Source organism: Phyllobates terribilis, unplaced genomic scaffold (assembly GCF_046119375.1).
Source record: "Phyllobates terribilis strain yellow unplaced genomic scaffold, ASM4611937v1 Scaffold_470__1_contigs__length_1423970, whole genome shotgun sequence".
Taxonomy (NCBI): domain Eukaryota; kingdom Metazoa; phylum Chordata; class Amphibia; order Anura; family Dendrobatidae; genus Phyllobates; species Phyllobates terribilis.
Window position 1 is genome coordinate 988300 of NW_027363230.1, and position 27582 is coordinate 1015881.

Below are 27582 nucleotides of genomic sequence, written 5' to 3' on the forward strand. Positions count from 1 at the left end.
CTCTCACCTCTCCAGTAATCCGGAAGAGGATCTCTAGGGTGAGGTGTAATATCCTCTCCACCATCTTGTGTCTGTCCATATCCATCTTTGATGGATAAATCAGGAAAATTCTCTTTTATAGAAGATCTTCTCTGAAAGCATCTGATATTGTAGAGACCTGAATAAGAAGATGATGAGCCGATGTAACATCATAAAGAATCCTGTATAATACAATTACTGGAGATAATAAGGTAAATATATGAGGAGATTTATTATTTTACAGTATTTAGTTTCCTTCTTTACATCTAATAAAACCTATATACACTGCTCAAAAAAATAAAAGGAACACTTAACACAATGTAACTCCAAGTCAATAACACTTCTGTGAAATCTACCTGTCCAGTTATGAAGCAACACTGATTGTGAATCAATTTCTCCTGCTGTTGTGCAAATGGAACAGACAACTGGTAGAAATGATAGGCAATTAGCCAGATACCCCCTATAAAGGAGTGGTTCTGCAGATGGTGACCACAGACCATTTCTCTGTTCTCATCCTTTTTGGCTGTTGTTTTGGTCACTTTTTCATTTTGCTATTGCTCTCACCCCTAGAGGTACAGTAGATTGAGGCGGTGTCTACAGTACAACCCACAGAAGTTGTAGTGCAGTTCATCCAGGATAGCACATCAGTGCGAGCTGTGGCAAGAAGGGTAGCTGTGTCTGTCAGCACAGTGTCCAGAGCATGGAGCAGATACCAGGAGATGTGGAGGGAGTAATAGGAGGGCAACAACCCAGCAGCAAGACCGTTACCTCCTCCTTTGTGCAAGGAGGAACAGGAGGAGCACTGCCAGAGCCCTGCAAAATGACCTCCAGCAGGCCACAAATGTGCATGTGTCTGCACAAACGGTTAGAAACCGACTCCATGAGGGTGGTATGAGGGCCCGACATCCACAGATGGGGGTTGTGCTCACAGCCCAACACCGTGCAGGACGCTTTACTTTTGCCACAGAACACAAGGATTGTCAAAGTCGCCACTGGCGCCCTGTGCTCTTCACAGATGAAAGCAGGTTCACACTGAGCACATGTGACAGACGTGACAGAGTCTGGAGACGCGGTGGAGAGCGATCTGCTGCCTGCAACATCCTTCAGCATGACCGGTTTGGCAGTGGGTCTGTAATGGTGTGGGGTGGCATTTCTTTGGAGGGCCGCAAAGCCCTCCGTATACTCGCCACAGGTAGCCTGACTGCCATTAGGTACCAAGATGAGATCCTCAGACCCCTTGTGAGACCATATGCTGGTGCGGTTGGCCCTGGGTTCCTCCTAATGCAGGACAATGCCAGACCTCATGTGGATGGAGTGTGTCAGCAGTTCCTGCAAGATGAAGGCATTGAAGCTATGGACTGGCCCGCTCTTTCCCCAGACCTGAATCCAATTGAGCACATCTGGGACATCATGTCTAGTGTTGAGCCACCCCCGTAGTGTTCGGGTTCGGTTCGTCGAACACCGGGATGTTCGAGGAACTGTTCGTCGAACACCTTAGAACACCGTCGAACACCGTTAAAACCAATGGCAGGCAAACAAAAACACATAGGAACACATAGAAAACACCTTCAAAGGTGTCCAAAAGCTCACAAACTGCTCAGAAGACGCTTTCTTTAAAAAAGCCGGCCGGCAATTCAGCAGCGGCATACACCGGTACCCGACAATTTAGACATGAAGGAATAGAGCATCACACATAGATTAGATAGATAGAAACATGTCAGTCACATATATATGAAGTACAGTGACAGTGTTGCTTACTGTACTTGTCATTTAGTGTAAAGGATTTATTAAAAAATATAATAGTGTTTTCGTGCACCGTCTCTTTAAAAAAGCTGGCCGGCAATTCAGCAGCGGTACCCGACAATTTATAACAGACAGAATAGAGCTTCACACATAGATTAGATAGATAGAAACATGTCAGTCACATATATATGAAGTACTGTGACAGTGTTGCTTACTGTACTTGTCATTTACTGCAAAGGATTTATTAAAAAAAATAATAGTGTTTTCATGCACCGTCTCTTTAAAAAAGCCGGCTGGCAATTCAGCATCTGTACCCGCAATTTAGAATAGAAGGAATAGAGAATCACACATAGATTAGATAGATAGAAACATGTCAGCCACATATATATGAAGTACAGTGACAGTGTTGCTTACTGTAATTGTCATTTAGTGTAAAGGATTTATCAAAAAAAATAATAGTGTTTTCATGCACCGTCTCTTTAAAAAAGCCGGCCGGCAATTCAGCATCTGTACCCGACAATTTATAACAGACAGAATAGAGCTTCACACATAGATTAGATAGATAGAAACATGTCAGTCACATATATAATAAGTACAGTGATAGTGTTGGTTACTGTACTTGTCATTTAGTATTAAAATAAAGGATTTATTATTAAAAAAAATTGGCGTGGGGTTCCCCGTAATTTTAGTCTCTAGCGGAGGTTAAGCAGACAGCTGTGGCAGATGTTTGAAACCTGGGAAGGGGGTAATACCCACGGAGCTTCCCAGGCTACTAATATCAGCCCCCAGCTGAATACCTAGCCTTTACTAGCTATTAAAATGGAGGACCCCCCAAAAAAAATGACGTGGGGTCCCCCCTAATTTAATAGCTAGCAAAGGCTAGGCAGACAGCTGGGGGCTGATATTAATAGCCCAGGAAGGGAGCCATGAATATTGGCCCCCTCCCAGGCTAGAAACACCAGCCGTCAGCCGCCCCAGAAATGGCGCATCCATAGGATGCGCCAATTCTGGCACTTAGCCTCGCTCTTCCACGCTGCCCTGGTGCGGTGGCAGGGGGTAATAGGGTTGGGGTTGATGTCAGCTTATAATGCCAGCTGACATCAAGCCCAGGTTAGTAATGGAGAGGCGTCTATAAGACACCCCCATTACTAACCCCATAGTCAAAGTTAAAAAAAAAACACAAACACCCAGAATAAAGTCCTTTAATTGAAATAAAGACACAATTCTTTATTGTTCTAAATTAAACCATACTTACCATCACGCCCATTCCAGCTGAAGCCAACGATCTCCTGCAATAAAAGAAAAATAATAAAGCAACCTCATCCTTACCTTTCCATGGTTCCCAGGACAGCTTCAGCTCTGCTACATCGAGATGACAGGCTGGACCTGCAGAACGCTGCCATCCAGCCTGTCATCCCGCAGACACTGAGAAGCGCAGGCATGCTTGCGCTCCTCAGTGTCTGACTGTGACGGCATCCAGATGAGCCGACAATGAACTCGGCTCACCTTATGTACGTCACTGACAGCGTGGGAAAATTCTCCTGCACTCAGCGCTTCAGCGTGAGAATTTTCCCACGCTGTCAGTGACGTGCATGAGGTGCGCCGAGTTCATTGGACATGACCTCGGCTCATCTGGATGCCGTCACAGCCAGACACTGAGTAGCGCAAGCAAGCCTGCGCTTCTCAGTGTCTGCGGGATGACAGGCTGGATGGCAGCGTTCTGCTGCGGTCCAGCCTGTCATCTCGATGTAGCAGAGCTGAAGCTGTCGTGGGAGCCATGGAAAGGTAAGGATGATGTTGATTTATTATTTTACTTTTATTGCAGGAGATCGTTGGCTTCAGCTGGAATGGGCGTGATGGTAAGTATGGTTTAATTTAGAACAATAAAGAATTGTGTGTTTATTTCAATTAAAGGACTTTTTTCTGGGTGTTGTGTTTTTTTTAAATACTTTACTAGAAATTCATGGTGGTCATATCTAATATTGGCGTGACCCCATGAATTTCGGGCTTAAGGCCAGCTGATAATGCCAAGCTGGCCTTAACCCCTTTATTACCCAGTGAGCCACCGCACCAGGGCCCTGGATGAGTTGGGTACAGCGCCAGAAGATAGCGCTTCTATGAACGCGCCATTTTCCCGGGCGGCTGCGGACTGCAATTTGCAGCGGGTGGGGCCCAGAAAGCTTGGGCCTCCCTGCGCTGCAGATTCCAGCCCCCAGCTGCCTAGTTGTACCTGGCTGGACACAAAAATAGGGCGAAGCTCCACATATTTTTTTTTTAAATTCATGAAATTCATGGAATAATTAAGAAAAAAAGGGCTTCCCTATATTGTTGTGTCCGGCTAGGTACAAATAGGCAGCTGGTGGTTGGGAGCAGCCCGTTCCTGCCTGCTGTACCTGACTGGACACAAATATAGGGCGAAGCCCCACATCAATTTTTTTTTCATTATTTCATGAATTTCCTGAAATAATTTAAAAAAAATTGACGTGGGGCTTCGCCCTATATTTGTGTCCAGTCAGGTACAGCAGGCAGGAACGGGCTGCCCCCAACCACCAGCTGCCTATTTGTACCTGGTTGGACACAACAATATAGGGAAGCCCTTTTTTTCTTAATTATTCCATGAATTTCATGAAATAATTTAAAAAAAAAATGCGTGGGGCTTCGCCCTATTTTTGTGCCCAGCCAGGTACAACTAGGCAGCTGGGAGCTGGAATCCGCAGCGCAGGGAGGCCCAAGCTTTCTGGGCCCCACCCGCTGAAAATTGCAGTCCGCAGCCGCCCCAGAAAATGGCGCGTTCATAGAAGCACCATCTTCTGGCGCTGTACCCAACTCATCCAGGGCCCTGGTGCGGTGGCTCACTGGGTAATAAAGGGGTTAAGGCCAGCTTGGCATTATCAGCTGGCCCTAAGCCCGAAATTCATGGGGTCACGCCAATATTAGACATGACCACCATGAATTTCTAGTAAAGTATTTAAAAAAACACAACACCCAGAATAAAGTCCTTTAATTGAAATAAACACACAATTCTTTATTGTTCTAAATTAAACCATACTTACCGTCACGCCCATTCCAGCTGAAGCCAATGTCTTCTGCAATAAAAGTAAAATAATTAAGCAACCTCACCCTTACCTTTCCATGGTTCCCACGACAGCTTCAGCTCTGCTACATCGAGATGACAGGCTGGACCGCAGCAGAAAGCTGCCATCCAGCCTGTCATCCCGCGGACACTGAGAAGCGCAGGCATGCTTGGGCTTCTCAATGTCTCGCTGTGACGGCATAAAGATGAGACAAGTTCATGTCCAATGAACTCGGCACACCTCATGCACGTCACTGACAGCGTGGGAGAATTCTCCTGCACTCAGCACTTCAGCGTGAAAATTCTCCCACGCTGTCAGTGACGTACATGAGGTCAGCTGAGTTCATTGGACATGAATGAGCTCACCTCATGCACGTCACTGACAGCGTGGGAAAATTCTCACGCTGAAGCGCTGAGTGCAGGAGAATTTTCCCACGCTGTCAGTGACGTGCATGAGGTGAGCTCATTCATGTCCAATGATCTCAGCTCACCTCATGCACGTCATTGACAGCGTGGGAAAATTCTCCTGCACTCAGCGCTACAGCGTGAGAATTCTCCCACGCTGTCAGTGACGTGCATGAGGTGAGCTCATTCATGTCCAATGAACTCAGCTGACCTCATGTACGTCACTGACAGCGTGGGAGAATTCTCACGCTGAAGTGCTGAGTGCAGGAGAATTCTCCCACGCTGTCATGACGTGCATGAGGTGCGCCGAGTTCATTGGACATGACCTCGGCTCATCTGGATGCCGTCACAGCCAGACACTGCAGAGCGCAAGCATGCCTGCGCTTCTCAGTGTCTGCGGGATGACAGGCTGGATGGCAGCGTTCTGCTGCGGTCCAGCCTGTTATCTCGATGTAGCAGAGCTGAAGCTGTCGTGGGAACCATGGAAAGGTAAGGATGAGGTTGCTTTATTATTTTTCTTTTATTGCAGGAGATCGTTGGCTTCAACTGGAATGGGCGTGACGGTAAGTATGGTTTAATTTAGAACAATAAAGGAATGTGTCTTTATTTCAATTAAAGGACTTTATTCTGGGTGTTTGTGTTTTCTTTTAACTTTGACTATGGGGTTAGTAATGGGGGTGTCTTATAGACGCCTCTCCATTACTAACCTGGGCTTGATGTCAGCTGGCATTATAAGCTGACATCAACCCCAACCCTATTACCCCACTGCCACCGCTACAGGGCAGTGGGAAGAGCGAGGCTAAGTGCCAGAATTGGCGCATCCTAAGGATGCGCCATTTCTGGGGCGGCTGACGGCTGGTGTTTCTAGCCTGGGAGGGGGCCAATATTCATGGAACCCTTCCTGGGCTATTAATATCAGCCCCCAGCTGTCTGCCTAGCCTTTGCTAGCTATTAAAATAGGGGGGACCCCACGTCATTTTTTTGGGGGGTCCCCCATTTTAATAGCTAGTAAAGGCTAGGTATTCCGCTGGGGGCTGATATTAGTAGCCTGGGAAGCTCCGTGGGTATTACCCCCTTCCCAGGCTTCAAACATCTGCCCCAGCCGTCTGGTTAACCTCCGCTAGAGCCTAAAATTATGGGGATCCCCACGCCAATTTTTTTTTAAATAAATCCTTTATTTTAACACTAAATGACAAGTACAGTAATCAACACTGTCACTGTACTTCATATATATGTGACTGACATGTTTCTATCTATCTAATCTATGTGTGATTCTCTATTCCTTCTATTCTAAATTGTCGGGTACAGATGCTGAATTGCCGGCCGGCTTTTTTAAAGAGACGGTGCATGAAAACACTATTATTTTTTTAAATAAATCCTTTACACTAAATGACAAGTACAGTAAGCAACACTGTCACTGTACTTCATATATATGTGACTGACATGTTTCTATCTATCTAATCTATGTGTGATTCTCTATTCCTTCTATTCTAAATTGTCGGGTACAGATGCTGAATTGCCTGCCGGCTTTTTTAAAGAGACGGTGCATGAAAACACTATTATTTTTTTTTAATAAATCCTTTACACTAAATGACAAGTACAGTAAGCAACACTGTCACTGTACTTCATATATATGTGACTGACCTGTTTCTATCTATCTAATCTATGTGTGATTCTCTATTCCTTCTATTCTAAATTGTCGGGTACCGGTGTATGCCACTGATGAATTGCCGGCTTTTCATGTTTCACTGTTTGGACTGTTCCCATCGATTTGGGCAATCACTGTAATGCCACAACCACCATGGCTGTGGCATTACAGTGAGTGGCAGACAATCCCTGCATGATTGGTGCTCTAAATAGCGCCAGACATGCAGGACACGCTTTTGGTGCACGAACAGTTATCGAACATAACCTCGAACAGCCGAATTTTTTGCAAATCGTTCGGGTTCGTCGAACAACTCGAACACCGCCCAAAACAGCTCGAATTTGAGATTGGCGAACAGTTCTAGTCGAACACCGCTCATCTCTAATCATGTCTCGCTCCATCCACCAACGTCACGTTGCACCACAGACTGTCCAGGAGTTGGCGGATGCTTTAGTCCAGGTCTGGGAGGAGATCCCACAGGAGACCATCCGCAACCTGATCAGGAGCATGCCCAGGCTTTGTAGGGAGGTCATGCAGGCACATGGAGACCACACACAATACTGAGCCTCATTTTGACTTGTTTTAAGGACATTACATCAAAGTTGGATCAGCCTGTAGTGTGTTTTTCCACTTTCATTTTGGGGATGACTCCAAATCCGGGCCTCCATTGGTTAATAAATTTGATTTCCATTGATGATTTTGTGTGATTTTGTTGTCAGCACATTCAACTTTGTACAGAACAAAGTATTCAATGGGAATATTTCATTCATTCTGATCTAGGATGTGTTATTTGAGTGTTCCCTTTATTTTTTTGAGCAGTGTATTTTAGGCCACAGACAACAAGTCGTTTCTTCCTTGGAATCTGCAGCTGAATACGTTTCTCATAGACCCATCGTCCATAACGCTAATTCTTGTTTCATTTACCGACACTGGAATCGGCATTAGCAATACTGCAGGAGATATTCATTACACATGAAATGAGAAATAACTACTTCATGATGAGGACGACATCTTCATCTTATACTACGGCTCTAGAAATATATTTGGCCAGAGTTCTTCACTGACTACATCACCACCAGTCGTCTATATGAATGTTTCCCGTCTTCCCCAGACTGTAATCTTCTATCACGTTAGATCTCATTTCTGATTCACACACAGAAGTTTCAGGCTTTTATAAAAGCTTTTTTGTTTGCACAAACACCATGGACAGAAATTATTTGATACCCAAGTCTACAAGTACAGTGTTTATGGGGTTTATGTCTGGCCTTAGGCTTTTCTATATTACAAGAAAAACACCTGAAAAAAGCAGATTTTAAAAAGTTTCAAAAGAAAATTGGAACCAACAATTCTTGTAAAAACAAAAAAAATGCAATACGCATAAGACACATTTCATTTTTTTTTTTAACATGTTAAACATTTGTTTAAAAAAAAATTAACTATTTTGGGCACCAGAACATAGATGTAGCGAAATCTCTCCAATTCCTTGGACGCCAAACCGGAGCTATCAATCCATAAACTCCATAACTTATATTTACAGATAACATCTCTTTTTTCCAAGTTTACTAGCCAATTAACTTTGTCTATAAATTCTGACATCACAGGTTCCTGATCTGCTATCCATTTTTGGGCTATTAATTTCCTTGCCATATACAACATACGTGCCACCGCTATTTTGCCATGCTCATCACTAGTCATATCTTCAACATATCCCAGTATACATAGCAATGGTGAAAGTTCTGCATTGAATAAGGACAAAATATGAAGCATGTCTGCTGAGTAAGTGTTGCATCTAGTACAATGAGGACTTGAACGAAATGTTATATAAGAATTGAAGCGTCCTATATACTGTACCTGATGTATCACGTTGTGGTAAATCGACTCACTTGGTTGCTCATAGAGGTACACAGGAACACTGTCTCTTTAAAGCTTCTGCTGAGTTTATTAAGAGCACTGCGTAAACTACAGCAATGTTAGCAAAAACAAACACGGACTTCCTGGCCTAACAGGAAAAGAAAACATAACCATAATGTATGGCAAAGTCCTTGTTGCTACGGGTAACCATCTGCTTAAGAAACAAAACAACCCAAGGTTTAGCTTTCCTTAACATGCACACCACAGCTCCAGAGCTTTCATCTCCAGGCCCTCTACCAAATGCTCTGAAAAGGCTGTGATTTTATCCTCTGAGTTCCTCCCTTTCTACAGGTGTTTAAACACCCTAGCACTAAGATGGCTGATTAACTCACTCATGTGCTGGAACCATTTTCTATGTATAATTACTGCAGCTATTAATCGCAGTGCTGCATATCTCCCCGCTAGTACTTTGCCAGTGACCTTGTCACAATGTATATATGAGACAATTGAGATTCGCTCAAGGATAATTGTGGGACATTTTCCAATATATCTAGCCAATGATTTTCTTCTATAGGGCCTACCACACTCTCCCATTTTGTCTTTGATCACATAGGATGGTTTGTCAATATTATATCCAGAAGAATGTTATAAAGTAGTGAAATCAGTCCTTGAGACCGATGTGAACTAGCTATTTTCTGTATTATTGTGTTTTGAGGTACCCCCACATCCAGAACAATGCCTTCTGCCTTATGTGTGTGCGCCGAAATTGTAAATTTTTATAGAATTTATTTTGCAGCTGTGAAAATTCCTTAATCAAATCACCTATTAACACTTGATTAAATCTATTTAAACCCCTAGAACTCCAGGATTCCAGGATTAGAATCCCACCAGTTGGTATCGATTTGGAAGCCATGGAGTGTTCCATAATGAAGTAAATTGCGAAACACCTTCTACACCCTGTAATTTTTTTTCATCGACCCCCAAAGTTTGTGAATTAATAGAATAGTTGGTATTTTACCTCCAAGTGTCCAAAATGTATGCGCCTCCAGCACTTCATAAAGTTTATCTGAATGGAGATAATGTTGTAGCAACAAACGATGAGCTTCCCCGTCCCATGGTCATTCCATCCCTGAATATGTTGAAGTTGAGATACCACATAATATACCCATGGATTTGGGACTGCAAGGCCGCCCATTGTTTTATTCCTTTACAGTATTTCCAGCTTAATTCTCGTTGTCTGTTTGCCCCATATTAATTTTCTAAACTCCTGGTTAGCTTTCAAGAAAAATCTCTGATTTATCCATAATGGGGAGTTGTGTAGAACATACAGCAACTGTGGCATCCAGATCATTTTGACCAGATTAGCACGGCCCACAACCGATAACGGTAGCTTGGACCAAGCCCCCAGTTTACCTCTAAACTTTATTAAATATTAGGTCAAGATTCTCATAATCATTTATTTTTGCCATTATGTTAATGCCTAAGTACTTAAACTCAGAGACCACCTGTAACCCCGAGTTAGTTTAACGGGAAGCATTTTCATCTATATTATCCAATGGAAGTATAACCGATTTGCTTCAGTTTATCACCAGACCCGAGTATTTTCCAAATGTTTCAATCATTTCTATTGCTATAGGAAGGAACTCAGAAGCTCTAGCCAAGAACAGCAAAGTGTCATCGACATAGAGGGCAACCTTCTCTCTTCTATTCCCTCTACGGAACCCAATTACTTCTGGATTCTCCCTGATAATCGCTGCCAGGGGCTCAATGGCCATTGCAAAGAGCAGGGGAGACAGTGAACACCCCTGCCGTGTGCCCGTGCTCAGTCCAAAGGCCGAGGTGAGATGCCTATTTACTCATATTCTAGCCACCAGCCTACTATATAGTAATTTAAGCCATGAGATGAAACCATATCCCATGCCAAACTTTTCCAACACCACCCATAAATATTCCCACTCAACAGAATCGAATGCCTTAGTGGCATCAAGCGAGCGTACAGGTCTATCCCCATCACGATCCACTGGTTAAGAAAAAATCTTCGGATATTGACAGTTGTGGATCTATCAGGCATGAAGCCTGACTGGTCATTATGGATTGCTGTAGATATTACTGTGTTCAATCTAGAAGCCAAAACCTTCACAATGATCTTGATATTTATTTATTTTACTCATTTATATAGCGGCATTAATTCCACACCACTTCACAGGCATGATCAGTTGATAAAGATATGGACCTCTATGAATCGGGAAGTAAAGGATCTTTGCCTGTCTTAGGTATAACATCAATCACTGCCTCTTGTTATGATCTGCTACAAGCATTAAGGAAAGAGAGGAGATCTGTCCCTACAATAGAACTAAGCTAGATCCCTACGATGTACCGGGGAACCTGATCCCGAGATCAGACCCACTACAGTCCTCAGCTAGTCTGAACGAAGACCTATAGATGTGAGGGAGGGATCCCTACAAGAACTAGGGACTGGGAGAAAGATGGACACCTCCTAGCAGAAATTGTAGCAGTAAAAAGACAAACAAACAACATAGAACATAGAGGTCCAAAGACCTAGCTAAACTGGCAGAGAGGTTACAAAGCACCTGGCTAGCTTAAGAGTAGAAATTACAATGAAGTCCAGCATGGCCAGAAGGGCGGAGCAGGATTAAATAGGCAAAAAAGGTCATGTGACCAGCAAGATAGAAAAAAACTAACAGGAGAGTTCTAACAGTAGCCCCTCTTCTAAGAGGATCCTCCGGATCCCCTAGGCCCAGGCTTATCAGGAAACCTCTTATGAAACGCTCTGACAAGTCTGGAAGCAGAAACATCATCCGCCCTCACCCATGAGTTATCTTCGGGACCGAAACCCTTCCACACGACGAGATACTGCAAACTCCCTCTATACCGTCTAGAATTTAGGATGCGGGAAATTTCATATTCCCCGTCCTCCACCACCGGGGGAACACTGGCAGTGGCGTCTCTATCTGATACATCAGCTTTTTTCAATAGAGAAACATGAAACACCGGATTAATCTTCCAGGAGGTGGGAACCTCCAACCTAACAGCAGATTGATTAACTACCTGAAGCACCTTAAAGGGCCCTACAAACTTGGGACCCAATTTTTTAGAAGGAATCCTCAACCGCAGATTCTTAGAGGACAACCAAACCATGTCACCAATAGCAAACAAAACCTCTTGCCGTTTCCTATCAAAGTACCTCTTAGATTTTTTGTTAGCCTCCTGAAGATTACCACGCACATCCGTCCAAACTCTCTCCGAATCACCGGAAAAACTCTCCTCCTCAGGCACAGCCGATACCAATTTGGAGAATGACCCAAAAGACGGATGTCTCCCAGAACAACAAATAAAAGGCGAACACCCAGCAGAAGAGGATGTATGGTTGTTAAGAGCAAATTCAGCAAGTGGCAGAAACTCAGACCACCCCTCTTGATTGTCTGCCACAAAACAACGCAAGAACTGCTCAACATCCTGATTCTTCCTTTCTGTCTAGCCATTAGACTCAGGATGATATCCAGATGAAAATGACAAATGAACTCCCAACCTGTCACAAAAGGTACGCCAAAAACGAGCCACGAACTGAGGTCCCCTATCAGAAACAATGTCAGTAGGAACACCATGGAGTCTGACAATTTCCTTGACAAAGGCCTTAGCGAGTGTCTTAGCGCAGGGCAGTTTGATGAAGGGAACCAAGTGACACATCTTGCTAAAACGGTCCACGACCACCCAGATGACCGTGAAACCCTCAGAGGGGGGAAGGTCAGTAATAAAGTCCATAGCCAGATGTGTCCAAGGGGCACTAGGAACCTCCAGAGGGCAAAGCAACCCCACAGCAGGAGCATGCAAAGACTTAGATCTAGCACACACAGTACATTGACGCACCCACTTAATGACTTCCTTCTGCCATCCAGGCCACCAAAAACTGCAACCCACAAGTCTCTTGGTCTCAGAAATTCCTGGATGACCTGCCAACCGAGACTCATGACACTCAACAAATAAATCTCTCCTAAAGGTCCCAGGCACAAACAACCTCCCATGGGGAGTGTTAGATGGGGCATTCTCCTGTGCTTTAAGAATCTCATCTTCCAAAACGGAGTCCAATGCAGCAATCACAACACCCTCCTGTAAAATGCTCTCCTCCTCCTCAGCACCGACCATGGGAGAAAAGCTGTGAGACAAAGCATCAGCTTTAACATTCTTGGTACCCGGGATGTAAGTAACGGAAAAATTAAACCGCAAGAAAAAAAGTGCCCACCTAGCCTGACGGGCATTCAAGCGCTTGGCAGCATCAAGATAGATCAGATTTTTATGATCAGTGAAAACCTGAATGGGAAATTCAGCACCTTCCAAGAGATGACGCCAGTGTTCAAATGCGAGTTTAATAGCCAGCAATTTCCGATTACCAATATCGTAATTAAGTTCAGTCTCAGAAAATTTTTTGGAAAAAAAGGCACAGGGATGCACTCCATCCTTGTTTTCCTGAGACAACACCGCACCGACCCCCACAGAAGAAGCATCAACCTCAACCAAAAACGGCTTAGTCACATCAGGCTGAATAAGGATGGGGGCAGAGCTGAACCTCTCCTTTAGAAACACAAAAGCTTCAATGGCCTCAGTAGTCCAGTGAACCGTATTCGCACCTTTCCTGGTGAGATCGGTCAGTGGTTTAACAATAATAGAAACATTTTTAATGAATTTTCTGTAATAATTAGCGAAACCCAAAAACCTCTGTATCGATTTCAAACCAACAGGCCTAGGCCATTCCTGCACAGCTTGAACTTTCACCGGGTCCATCTCAAAGCCCTCGCTGGAGATAATGTAGCCCAAAAAACTAATTCTCTGTACAGTGAACTCACATTTCTCTAGCTTAGCAAAAAGCGAATTGTCAATTAATAACTAATACCTCACGTACGCTCCGCCAATGAAACTCCAGATCAGGCGAATAAATCAAAATGTCATCCAAATACACAACCACATTTTTGACGATCAAAGCTCTAAGGATGTCATTAATAAGATTCTGAAAAAATGCTGGTGCATTGGTAAGACCAAAAGGCATAACCAGGTTCTCAAAATGACCCACAGGAGTGTTAAAAGCAGTCTTCCATTCATCACCCTCCTTCATGCGCAACAAATTGTATGCCCCCCGGAGATCAATTTTAGAGAACCACTTGGCCCCCACTAACTGGTTAAACAAATCAGGAATCAATGGCAGTGGGTAGGGATTGCGTACAGTAATTTTATTAATCTCGCGAAAGTCCAGACAGGGACGTAAACCGCCGTCCTTTTTTTTAACAAAAAATCCAACAGCCACAGGAGACTTGGAAGGCCTAATGTGACCGGCGGCCAAGCTCGTCTGTATGTATTCCTCCAAAGCCTTTCTCTCAGGAATAGTAAGATTAAATAAACGACTTTTAGGAAGAGTCGCTCCAGGGACAAATTCAATGGTACAATCATAGTCTCTATGGGGAGGCAAAATTTGCGACTCCTCCTCAGAAAAAACTTTCCAAAAATCCTGAATAGGTACAGGTAATTCCACTTTATCCACAGCAGTAATGCGCCCGTTACAACACTTGTCATAACACTTAGGGCTCCAGGACTTAATTTCATTGGTAGACCAATCCAGTACAGGATTGTGCAATTTTAACCAGGGTAACCCCAAAACTACTGGAGAAGGCAAATTATTTAATACCACCAAATCCAAATTCTCTTGGTGAATACCATTAATAGTGAGGGTCAGGAGAAAATGAAAGGATTCATCCAGTCAGTTCAGCGCTCCCAGGAGACAGGCACCAGGCAGAGGTATTAAAAGTCTTCAGAAATTTACTTAGATAAAAATAATCATAAAAAAAGATACATAGAACAACGTGTTTCGGCTATATACTGGTACAGAATAGCCTTCCTCAGGTAAGATATTGCTTTACAGTCTGTTAGAGTTATATAGTCTATATAGGTTCACTTGAATAAATTAATTATGTTAAATGGTTGAGACCTGGTGGTTCTTCATTAGCTTAATTGCTGCTTGGTGGTTTTCAGTATGCAGCTTTAGCTTGTCCTTGTTTTTTTTTTTTTTTTTGTTACAAGTATATTTGCAGTACATGATAAAATACATGGTGAAAAACACACACACATAAAAAACATTACAAACATTGATTTGCGTGTATACAGCATGAGTGGATGTATAAAAAATGTAAATCTATAGCATTATCCACACATACAACATATATTCAATGATCATATTAGGACTATTATATTATACTTCTTTTACTAGAAAAACTTTTCTTTATGAGAGAAAACACAACACAAAAGAAAAAAAAAATAAATAAATAAAAATAAATAAATAAAAAAAAAATATATATATATATATATAAATAAAAATAAATAAAAAAAAATTAATATATATATATATATATAATAATAAAATAAAAAAATAAATAAAGAAAAATTAAAAAAAAAAAGAAAAAATAAAAATTAAAAATAAAAATATATAAAAAAATGAGGAAAAAAAGAAAATAAAAAAAAAACATCTTACTTTAATCTAGTCATATTGTGAGTTCTATATCTTTAATTGCTGTGGGAACTTCTTTGATAAGTTAGGTTTTTCTACTGGGATTGAACTCGTGTAGTTCACACTCTAGGGTCTATTGTGTTTCTCTCATTGGTATTTACCTCTATGCCGTGGATGTCCTCGTGATGCTGGCTTCACTAGTCAGGGGTTTATGGGCAAACCCAAGAGTATATCATAAAAAATATATAATAAAAAATATATCTAGCCTGGGTTACCATATATTCTATTCTTTCTAAATATTTTTATTGGTCAGCAATGCTGTCCTGATCTAATTCGATGTTCTATATGTTCTCCAATCTATCATTGAGGCCGTCCGGATGTAGAGAGCGCAATCTGTACATCCAGAAAGCCTCTTTCTTATTCAGTAGATGGATTCTGTTTGATATGTTCTGCGGAATTTCTTCGACAGGAGTCAAGCTTATCTCAAAGCTCTTATTATGATTTAGTAGGAGATGTCTCGATAGGTATGTGTTAGTAGCCCAATTTTCGCATTATGTCGGTGTGCGTTTAACCGTGATCTGACCATCTGTGTCGTCCGGCCAACATATTGCATTCCGCAACTACATGTAATTACATATATAACATAGCTGCTAGTGCAAGTCAGGTGATGTTTTATGGGAAAGGTTTCTCCTGTGCTATTGGAGGTGATAGATTGATGGCCATGGGTTATTGTTTGGCAGCATTGGCACTTTTTCTGGTTGCATTTAAAAGTGCCATTGAGTGTATTGGTTGTCTTTTTTGTTATAGGATTAGTAGTTTTAAATTGGAGAGACGTTTGTTTTTTTCTTCCAGAGCTTTTCACTACAGATGTTTTCAAGCGACTAGGTGCTATAATGTTTCTGAGTGTTTTACCCCTTCTAAAGGTGATGCCTGGTCACTCTGGTAGTACATCCCGTAAAAGGGGATCTTGTCTCAGTATGTACCAGTATTTTTGTAGTATTTCTCTAATTTTTTGGTACAATACAATAATTGCCTGGTACAATAATTTTCCACATTACCTGATCCCTGCCTCAAATGTCTCAATTCAGTCTCAGCTGATGAGACACGATCAGGATCATCATACAACAACCCCAAAGCAGAAAAAAAAACTATCCACTAAAGCACAGATGACTAGGTTGGAGAGAAAAGGCCCATCCCTGAGGTTCCTTGCGCAAAAGTGACATTATGAACCCTATGCGCTGTGATTCTTCACCAGAGGATCTGGGTCTCAAACGAAAATACAACAAACAAGCATTTTTAAAGGAAAAAAAATCTTGCTGTTCACCAAAAAATAAATCAGGCAAACGTACCTTTGGCTCCACAAAATGCGCTCCAGAACAGCTACTCACGTGTTGCTGGAGCTCAGCCACCTCCAGAGAGAGTCCCTGCAGGCGTTGAGCCAAATCCTGAACCGACACCATGATGGAAACTGGAGATCTTTCCTTACAGATATTTTTGGGCTGGACTTACTGTTATGATCTGCTACAAGCACTAAGGAAAGAGAGGAGATCTGTCGCTACAATAGAACTAAGCTAGATCCCTACGATGTACCGGGGAACCTGATCCTGCGATCAGACCCGCTAAAGTCCTCAGCTAGTCTGAACGAAGACCTATAGATGTGAGGGAGGGATCCCTACAAGAACTAGGGACTGGGAGAAAGATGGACACCTCCTAGCAGAAATTGTAGCAGTAAAAAGACAAACAAACAACATAGAACATAGAGGTCCAAAGACCTAGCTAAACTGACAGAGAGGTTACAAAGCACCTGGCTAGCTTAAGAGTAGAAATTACAATGAAGTCCAGCATGGCCAGAAGGGCGGAGCAGGATTAAATAGGCAAAAAAGGTCATGTGACCAGCAAGATAGAACTCTCCTGTTAGGTTTTTTCTAACACCTCTTGCATTGAATGAGGCAGAGCTTCCCCCTTAATTGTATCCTGAAAGGTAACCAGTAAGTGAGGAAGTAGGATATTCCCAAATTTCTTATATATTTCCGTGGCAAGCCCGTCCAGCCCTGGCGACTTATTATTTGTCATAGAGGCTACCGCCATTTGTAATTCCTCCAACTGTAAAGGACTATTCAGATATTCTTGATCTTTACCCGAGAATGTCGGCAGGTTAATTTCCTTTAGATATGATAAATTTGCTCTCTATTGAATTGCAATTTAGATTTATATACAGGTGCATCTCACTAAATTAGAATATCATCAAAAAGTTAATTTATTTCAGTTCTTCAATACAAAAAGTGAAACTCATATATAGAGTCATTACACACAGAGGGATCTATTTCAAGTGTTTATTTCTGTTAATGTTGATGATTATGGCTTACAGCCAATGAAAACACAAAAGTCATTATCTCAGTAAATTAGAATACTTTATAACAACAGCTAGAAAAATGTATTTAAAATCCGAAATGTTGTCCTACTGAAATGTATGTTCAGTAAATGCACTCAATACTTGGTTGGGCTCCTTTAGCATCAATTACTGCATCAATGCAGCGTGGCATGGAGGCGATCAGCCTGTGGCCCTGCTGAGGTGTTATGGAAGCCCAGGTTGCTTTGATAGCAGCCTTCAGCTCGTCTACATTTTTGGGTCTGGTGTCTCATCTTCCTCTTGACAATACCGCATATATTCTCTATGGGGTTAAGGTCAGTCAAGTTTGCTGGGCAATCAAGCACAGTGATACTGTTGTTTTTAAACCAGGTATTGGTACTTTTGTCAGTGTGGACAGGTGCCAAGTCCTGCTGGAGAATGAAATTTCCATCCCCAAAAGCTTGACACAAACAGCAAAGCCTCACTAAGAAGAATTAAAATTCCCCCAAAAATTCAAGAAAAAACACAGCAGTGTTTACCTGCCCAGATCTTCAAAACCAAATGCACTACCAGGGTGCAGCAAACCCACATAAAGATGGCGGCTACACAGGTGCAAAATACTGATGAGACAACCACTCACAACTTACCATTTATGGGCAATAAAAATGAAAAAAAGCATATACAAAATGGGAGGAATAGAGCTAAGCAACAGTACATGTGAAAAAGACTTAGGTATACTAATAGATCATAGACTGAACATGAGTCAACAGAGTGATGCAGCAGCAAAAAAGCCAAATACAATTCTGGGATGTATTAACAGAAGCATACAGTTTAGATCACGTGAAGTCATTATCGGACTTTACTCCTCTTTGGTCAGACCTCATCTGGAATACTGTGTCCAGTTTTGGGCACCGCATTTTAACAAAGACATCGACAAAGTAGAGCAAGTTCAGAGAAGAGCGACCAGAATGGTGACCGGTCTGCAAACCATGTCCTATGAGGAACGGTTACAGGATTTGGGAATGTTTAGCTTGAAAAAAAGAAGACAGAGGAGACTTAATAGCTGTCTACAAATATCTCAAGGGCTGTCACATTGTAGAAGGATCATCTTTATTCTCATTTGCACAAGGAAAGACTAGAAGCAATGGGATGAAACTGAATGGGAGGAGACACAGATTAGATATTAGAAAAAAAAATTTGACAGTTAGGGTGATCAATGAGTGGAATAGGCTGCCACGAGAGGTGGTGAGTTCCCCTTCAATGGACGTCTTCAAACAGAGGCTGGACAGACATCTGTCTGAGATGATTTAGTGAATCCTGCTTTGAGCAGGGGGTTGGACCAGATGACCCAGGAGGTCCCCTCCAACTCTACCATTCTATGATTCTATGATTTCATGGAGGGGGTGACTGCTTAGTATTTGAATTGCACACAAAAAGGCTTGTATAGGGTGCTGTTCACACTAGGGTAGTGCACAGTATCCGGCTTACAGCCTGTTACACCCATACTATTAGACTAGACGGGAACTTGTGGGTTGTCTCATCAGTATATTATGGGCAAAAAATAAAGGGTAGTCAGCAGGGGCGAGTGGTTTGATAGCAATTTTAATCACCCCTTTGGAGCAAATTCCTATGACTTCTCATTAGGAGATCAGTTCTTAATACTAAAGAGTCCTATAAGACCTATTGTTTTGGTCAGTTTACATCCAGAGAGCCTTAAAGGCAATCTGTCACCCCCTAGGACTTAACAGACCTCTAATATGGGCATACAGGTGATAGAAATGTAAATATATAGCCGGGAAAAAAAAGTGCCCCTTGCGTTATAGGAGATTTGCGCATGTGCCGGATCTGGAAGACAAGACTGCACGTCACAGGACACTGTGACTTGCAGGGGGGGTGGTGGGGACATTGTAATTAGCAAAGTAGGCAGGGATTTCTTCCCATCCCCCAAGAATGAGAAAAAATAAAGAATAAAGACATTTCAAAGCAACCAGACCTCTAATATGAGGCATTCAGGTATGTATAGATTCACATTTCTATCACCTGTATGCCCATATTAGAGGTCTGATAAGTCCCAGGGGGTGATAGATTCCCTTCCATTCACATTCATCTTGGTTTGATGCTACTGTTTTTCCTCTGAGACAAAACTGATGTGAGCGTGAGGTAGAATTTGAGAGGGTCTTCTTGTAAATGTTCATACACAACATGAATACTCAGGGAAATTCATTGACAAGCTATACACCGTGCCTAGAGATAGGATGTAACGAACGGAAAAATAAAAGAGAGAAAAGGAGAAAAGGGAAAGAAAAAAAAATGTTTTAAAGAATTTAAAAAAAATTAATAATAGGTACCGTATTTAATAATTGAGTTAGGTCACTGCCAGGCTATGTGGTGACATTTTAGACATACTGCTCAAAAAAGTAAAGGGAACACTCAAATAACACATCCTAGATGGTTTCCTGTGGGATCTCCTCCCAGACCTGGACTAAAGCATCCGCCAACTCCTGGACAGGCTGTGGACAGTCAGTTGGTGGATGGAGCGAGACATGATGTCCCAGATGTGCTCAAAAGGATTCAGGTCTGGGGAACAGGGGGGCCAGTCCATAGCTTCAATGCCTTCATCTTGCAGGAACTGCTGACACACTCCAGCCACATGAGGTCTGGCATTGTCCTAAATTAGGAGGAACCCAGGGCCAACCGCACCAGTATATGGTCTCACAAGGGGTCTGAGGATCTCATCTTGTTACCTAATGGCAGTCAGGCTACCTCTGGCGAGCACATGGAGGGCTGTGCGGTCCTCCAAAGAAATGCCACCCCACACCATTACTGACCCACTGTCAAACCGGTTATGCTGAAGGATGTTGCAGGCAGCAGATCGCTCTCCACTGTGTCTCCAGACTCTGTCACGTCTGTCACATGTGCTCAGTGTGAACCGGCTTTCATTTGTGAAGAGCACAGGGAGCCAGCGGCAACTTTGCCAATCCTGGTGTTCTGTGGCAAATGCAAAGCATCCAGCACGGTGTTGGGCTGTGAACACAACCCCCATCTGTGGACGTCGACCCCTCATACCACCCTCATGGAGTCGGTTTCTAACCGTTTGTGCAGACACATGCACATTTGTGGCCTGCTGGAGGTCATTTTGCAGGGCTCTGGCAGTGCTCCTCCTGTTCCTCCTTGCACAAAGGCAGAGGTAGTGCTCCTGCTGCTGGGTTGTTGTCCTCCTACTGCCCCCTCCACGTCTCATGGTGTACTGGCCTGTCTCCTGGTAGCGCCTCCAGCCTCTGGACACTACGCTGACAGACACAGCAAACCTTCTTGCCACAGCTCACATTGATGTATCATCCTGGATGAGCTGCACTACCTGAGCAACTTCTGTGGGTTGTAGAGTCCATCTCATGCTACCACGAGTGTAAAAGCACAACCAACATTCAAAAGTGACCAAAATATCAGCCAGAAAGCATTGGTACTGAGATGTGGTCTGTGGTCCCCACCTGCAGAACCACTCCTTTATTGAGGGTGTCTTGATAATTGCCAATAATTTCCATCTATTGTCTATTCCACTTGCACAACAGCATGTGAAATTGATTGTCAATCAGTGTTGCTTCCTAAGTGGACAGTTTGATTTCACAGAAGTTTGATTTACTTGGAGTTATATTCTGTTGTTTAAGTGTTCACTTGATTTTTTTGAGCAGTGTATATATAAAAACAAGATTGTAAATTAAAATATTCAAATGCCACATATCACATATACCTAATGCTCGGTTTAAGAGTGAACAAAGTGTCATTATGGGACTAATGTAAAAATAGTTTCAAAATAAGAAATAAAAAAATAGAGCTAAAATTGATGCTGAAAACTAGATCAGTTTTTCCTAAAGACAATCCTATCTGAGATTGGTGAGTGAACCACATTTTGAAAACAATGAAACGTGATATCATGATTAGCAGGCAAAGAAAATTAGGTGTTGTCATTGTGAAATGCTCATGATATATATATTTTTAAGGCTATGGGCGCATGATGCATATTTAAAGCAGAAATTTCCTGAGCGTTTCTGCATATCCTTGGCAGGGAAAACGCATGCAGATTTTACATGCGTTTTTGACGCGGTTTTGTACATCAATGAATGCTTTTTGGAGCTAAATAAAGTTATTTGGTGGGACATTGCTTAAACCTTGGATTACCATCAGAACTGGGGTGAGTATATTGGTTAATTTGAATGATTAAAGAATGTGCCTGTTGTATTTCCAATAAAGTGTTTACTCTGTGTCTGTGTGTTTATTTATTCTCTTTACTTTACTTTAATTAAGTTTGGTCATGAAAAGGTCTGATTGACACCTTGTCGTAACCAAATTAAAGAGCTAGGTGTCAGCTAGTCCCATTCACCCAATCTTCATTAGCATTTCTATTCATGTAATTTATGCGGCTGCTGTGAGCTGCTATTTTTAGCCTGGGAAGGTGCCATTTGCAAACATGGCCCCTGGCCATTATTAACATCTCACAGCTGGTTCACTAGCCACTACGTCCCCACGATCAGCACTCAGCAGCGATTTGGATGCAGCGTATTTTTGTAGCGTCCAAAATTAGGTGTTCTAAAGCAGCACTTTTGTTGTCAGTACATGTGAATCCACTGCATATAATGACACTTCAATCGGTCAAAATCTGCAGCTGAGACTAGCGTGTCTGAAGCAGAAATTGACATGCTGCGGGTGAGTTTGGGTACGTGGCCACGAACAGGAGCCACTGCAGGTTTGATGCTGCATGTTTATACAGCATCAAACCCACAGCGCCCAGCTGTTACAGTATAGTGGATGGGATTTCTAGAAATCCCATGTCCACTATGTGTGCATCAGAGGCTGAGAATCACCTGCGGACACCGACATGCAGTGTGTCTTTGAGTACCGCAGAATGTCAAATTCTCTTGCGGAGTCGCCAGTCTGCGCAACAGAAAATTGACCACTAGAAAGTATAAAATGCGGTAAATACGCATGGTTCAGTGAATAGAATAGTATAGAATGCAACGTTTTGGACTCCGCAAAAAATATGCGTCCAACCGCTGCTACGTCCGGATCGTGGGCACAGAGCCTAAAATTTATTTAAAAAAAAATGACGTGGGCTCCCGCGTCATTTTTATAACCAGCAAAGGGAAAGCCGACCGCTGGGGGCTGATATTAGTAGCTGCGGAAGGGGCCATTAGCCAAAAAAGTTCCCTGGCTATTAATATCAGCCCACAGCTGTTTGTTTAGCCTTTACTGGCTAGATTACAGAAGGACCCCAGAAAAAAGTTGACGTGGGGTCCCTCTATAAAATCTAACCAGAAAAGGCTAAACTAGACAGCTGCGGCCTGATATTAATAGCCAGGGAAGGGTGCATAGATACTAGACCCCTCCGCAGCTATTAATATCACCCCTCAGCAGTCCCAGAAATGGTGCATCCATAAGATGCGCCAAATCTGGTGCTTAGCCTCCGCTCTTTCCACTGCCCTGTAGCGGTGGCGAGTGGGGTAATGCGGTTGGGGTTCACGTCAGGGGGTTCAATAATGTACTGCGCCTGCGCTACTTCTCATGCGCTAGAGGTCAGATAATGTCCATCCCCTAGTGTGCATGTTCGGAAGTGACGTGCTTTAGACTGAAACACCAAAGAAACTGATTGCTGCCGCTCCACTCGTACCCGTTTACTGTGCATGCCCGTAGTTATGCGTTCCACGCCAGAGTGCATCTTGCATCATTGTCTATGATTGCGCATAACCGGATGTGTGCGATCCACGCTGGAGATCATCAAAAGTCTCCTACCTGCGACTGCGCATGTCTGCAAGCATGCGTTCCACGCCAGAGCGCATAATGGATTTGGATTGCATTCCACCAGTATAGAAAGTCTTATCTCTGAGATCAGCGTCATGGGAGACTGAAAACAAGTATTGCACATAGTCCCATCATGCAATAGGCATGTAAATATACTAGACCACTACAAAAAATATGGGATGATAGCCCACAGTATATTCCTAAAAGGCTAAATGCAAAAGTCAAGGATGCTATAAGATTTTTACAATGCTAAAGTGGTAAAAAATAATGCTGAGAAGACCAAACTTTTAAATTCCTATTTTGCTTCTGTGTTCTCTAAGAAAGCAAATGTAACATCAATTGATCTTCTCGGTACTATTGAAGTAATAGAAGAATCCACACTATCTATAAAAAGAGAGATAGTGAGGGAATATTTAGCTAACATAAATTAATTCAAGTCTCCAGGTCCAGATGAAATACATCCTAGGGTACTGAAGGAGATAGAGTAAATTATTAAACCACTCTCCAAAATCTTTGAAAATTCATGGAGAACAGGAGAAATCCCAGAAGACTGGAGAAGAGTGAATATTGTCCCGATCTTCAAAAAAGAAAGAAGGTGAACCCAGGGAACTATAGGCCTGTGAGCCTTACTTCTATACCGAGAAAGATCTTTTAACAAATTATTAAACGACATGTATGCAAGTATCTTTATGAGAATGACGTGATTAACCAGAGCCAGCATGGGTTTGTAACTAATAAGTCATGTCAGACTAACTAATTTCCTTCTATGACAGAATCACTGACTGGGTGGATCAGAGAAACACAGTATAGTATATCTTGACTTCAGCAAAGCATTTGACAAAGTATCTCATAACATACTTATTAAAAAAATGACCAACTATGAAATGGACAAGGCAACTGTTGGGTGGATTCATAACTGGCTTAGTGATCGGACCCAATGAGTGGTCATAAATGGTTGCACATCCAGTTGGAAGAATGTCTCAAGTAATGTACCACAAGGCCATGTACTGGGCCCTGTGTTGTTCCACATCTTTATCAACGGTTTAGATGAAGGAATTAAGGATAAACTGATTACATTTGCTGATAATACAAAGCTAGGAGGGATAGCTAACACTAGAGAAGAGAGAGAGCATTCAAAAAGATCTAAACACACTGGAATTGTGGGCAGCCACTAAAATAAAGTTTTTTAAATGCAAAGTCCTACATCTGGGCAAGAATAATGAAAAAAGCAAATACACAGGGGCAACAGCACGTGTGAAAAAGAGTTGGGTATATTAATAGATCACAGACTGAACATGAGTCAACAGTGTGATGCAGCAGAAAAAAAAGGCAAACACAATTCTGGGATGTATTAACAGAAGCATACAGTCTAGATCATGTGAAGTAATTATCAGAGCTGTGAAGTCGGTAAGCCAAACCTCCGCCTCCAACTCCTCAATTTCCATGCCACCTCAATGATACAAAAGGCGAGGTCTCCGGTTTCTCCTCGATGTGCACTGTTCATTTGTCTTGCTAATGGGGTGTCGCGACTATGGCGTATATCGCCCAAATAGTCCCCCATCCTCCTCCTAAACTCCCTCTTGGTTTTACCTACATTATCTAGGGGGCAGGTGAATGTGGCCATATATACAAGTCCTGAGCTTTTACAGTTGGAATAATCCCTCTGGAAAAAGGTTTTAGCTGTAGAGAAACTCGATTTACTTGGTCTCAGCCAAGTAAATGTAAAACGTTCTCCACATCTAAAGAAACCACAGATTCTTCGATCTAGTCAAGTCCCCTGGGGTCCAGGTTTTTTATATAAACTATGCACTAAATGGTCCCTAATTGACCAACCCTTTTTGAAAGTTATTGTGGAAGTAGATCCCACAGCACCCCAAAAGGTCCAAGTCGTCCACAAGTATATACCAGTGTTTTCTGAGGATATTAAAGAAGTTGTGGACTACTTTATATTCCTCCCCCCCCAATGTATCCCCCGGGGCCCCTAAGATATTTACAAAAAGTCTTATGTTGCTGATAATGCCTGTGAGCGGCGCTATCACTGGCCACTCACAGGCAGCACGTGACTCCCCGCTGACGTCACAAGTGAGGCGTGACTCAGCGCTGGGCTCCCCGCGGTGGCCGCTGGCTTGTGGGCGGGGTTACCCCCCCGCATCACACCCAGCATCCACCGCGCGCTTTCCCAATCAATAGGGAATGGCAGAGGGCGCGGTGGATGCCGGGTGTGACGCGGGGGGTAACCCCACCCACAGCCTGGCATCCACCTGGAATGCAGAACGCGGAAGACAAAGACCTCCGGCCGCTGCCAGCACTTGTCGTGACATCAGCGGATGTCAGAGTCGGCAGCAGCTGGGTTCACGTGATGCCTGTGAGCAGCCAGTAATAGCGCCGCTCACAGGTATCATCTGCAAATTAAGGTATTTACAAAAAGTCTTAGGGGCCCCGGGGGGATACATGGGGGGGGGGTAATATAAAGTAGTGTACAACCCCTTTAAAGATATGGTCACTCTGATTGTTGTAAGTTCCTATTACTTGTGTTATTCCATCTTTTCTTGGTCTCTTGGTTTGGAATGGAGGATTGTCTGTCTCTTCCATTTTTCTGCAAATAATCGTGTGGAATCCAAAATGTACTGTGGGTATCTTTTTCCCTGAATCTGGTGTTCATGTCCATTGCCTGTATATTAATATCTGTGACACTAGAACAGTTCCTTCTCAACCATAAAAGGAATATCCAAGGGACAAATTTTATTAGGAGGATGGGGTGGTGGCTATCCCACTTCAATAGTTTATTAGTGCTTGTAGGTTTATGGTAGTTGAGTGTCCCTAGGGTCCCATTCAAGTTCTTTCTAGATTAGTACATCCAGGAAAGGCAACTGGTAATAATTAAACTCAGATGTAAATCTAAGGCCGACTCTATTGATGTTGAGTTCCCTGACAAATTCAAGAAATTGTTCACTTGTCCCGACCAGATGATAAAAATGTCATCAATATATCTATACTGTACCCCAATACATGGAAGCCACACCTTGATCATCCCTGAATATTGTGGTTTCCTCCCACCAGTCCAGGAATAGGTTAGCATACGAGGGGGCACAGGGGCTCCCCATCAAAGTACCCCTGAGCTGGTGGAAATACTGTCAAAAAGAAAGTAGCTATGAGTAAGAATGAATTTTAGAAGCTCCTACATGAAGTCATTATGTCTGCTACACTCTATTGATCTCGATATCAAGAAATGTCTTACTCCTCTGATACCATCCTCATGCGGTATATTACTGTACAAAGCCTCGATATCTAGTAAGGCCTGCTCCCCTACATGCAAGTATACATGCTCGAGGGTATACATGGAGGGGAGCAGGCAAAGGGAAAACCAACTCCAGAGGGATTATTCCAACTACAGGACGTCAGGCGCTACTGGGGGAACATTATACTGTGTGGGGGCATCATACATCCTGTATAAGGGGCATAATGGGGGCATTACACTGTGTGGGGGCATCATACATCCTGCATAAGGAGCATAATGGGGGCATTACACTGTGGGGGCATCATACATACTGTATAAGGGGCATAATGGGGGCATTACACTGTGTGGGGGCATCATACATCCTGTATAAGGGGCATAATGGGGGCATTACACTGTGGGGCCAGTAAAGGGGTCCTGTACTACGAGAACAATACGTTTCCTCCCTTCCTGTCTCCATAGTTGGGTCGTATGTATCTATTACAGGAAACAGAACAAAAACCTTGATTCTTATAAAGGGGCAACACAAGACCCCAAAAGAGTCTCGGTGCTGAAGGGGTTAATGCCCCCTGCGCTCAGTAATGGGGGTCTCCACATACCTCCACCTGCAGAGCCGCCTCCACATATATGGCTGCTCTGTGTGCACAGGAGCTGTGATGAGGTCACAGGAGGGGAGGAGTCAGGGGTCACATGATCAGGATGCAGGACTCTGCTGTGCTGGTTGTCATGGTGCTGGATGAGCTGAAGTTTATGTGTGGGGTCAGGAGGGGTTTACAGTGTGGATGTAACAGAGCCGTGTGTGTACGAGGTGTACGGAGCAGAGCCGTGTGTGTACGAGGTGTACGGAGCGGAGCCGCGCGTGTACGAGGTGTACGGAGCAGCCAATAGCAAAGCCCTCGAGGTGTGAAGAACATACGACCCCCTAAAATGACCCCATTTCGGACACTGTACCCACGAG

General features: G+C 43.1%; 1 long non-coding RNA gene across 1 annotated transcript; it reads right to left on the bottom strand.

The window, feature by feature from the left end:
- Positions 1-48: 48 nt before the first annotated feature.
- LOC141229256 (uncharacterized) lies at positions 49-27288 on the bottom strand. The gene is made up of 3 exons (XR_012295970.1): positions 27224-27288; positions 8736-8883; positions 49-157 (listed from the first exon to the last, which is right to left on the bottom strand). It is a non-coding gene; the product is annotated as an uncharacterized lncRNA (long non-coding RNA).
- Between the last annotated feature and the right edge of the window lie 294 nt (positions 27289-27582).